This window comes from Arachis ipaensis, chromosome B04, assembly GCF_000816755.2.
Source record: "Arachis ipaensis cultivar K30076 chromosome B04, Araip1.1, whole genome shotgun sequence".
Classification (NCBI taxonomy): domain Eukaryota; kingdom Viridiplantae; phylum Streptophyta; class Magnoliopsida; order Fabales; family Fabaceae; genus Arachis; species Arachis ipaensis.
In genome coordinates, this window is record NC_029788.2 from 129440113 (window position 1) to 129440548 (window position 436).

Genomic DNA, 436 nt, shown 5'->3' on the forward strand with positions numbered 1-436 from the left:
CATATAGATCTATTTTTTTAAAAAGATTAAAAGTATTTTTAATTTTATTTGGATAAAAAAATATTTTTTTAATTAAATAACATAAAAGACATATTAAAAAATAAAACTTGTATGGTTTTTTATTCTTAAAAAGCTTCTAAACTATATTCATAATTATACAAAGATAAGACATTCTTATTACAATTACATATAACTAAAAAAAAATTATTACAATTGTGATGGGAATAGGAAAAGAAAAAAAGTTAGAATTAAAGTAAAACTCATAATTGACTATAAACAATAAAAAAAATAATGCTCTAAAATTAATGTAAACGGAAAAAAAAATGTACTTGAAAAATATGCTACTAAATAAAAATGAGCCTTAAAAGTACTTTTGGTTTGATGCTAAGCGAAAAAATCTTGAGAGAATGTAAAATGAAAAAATTGGTAAATGTTG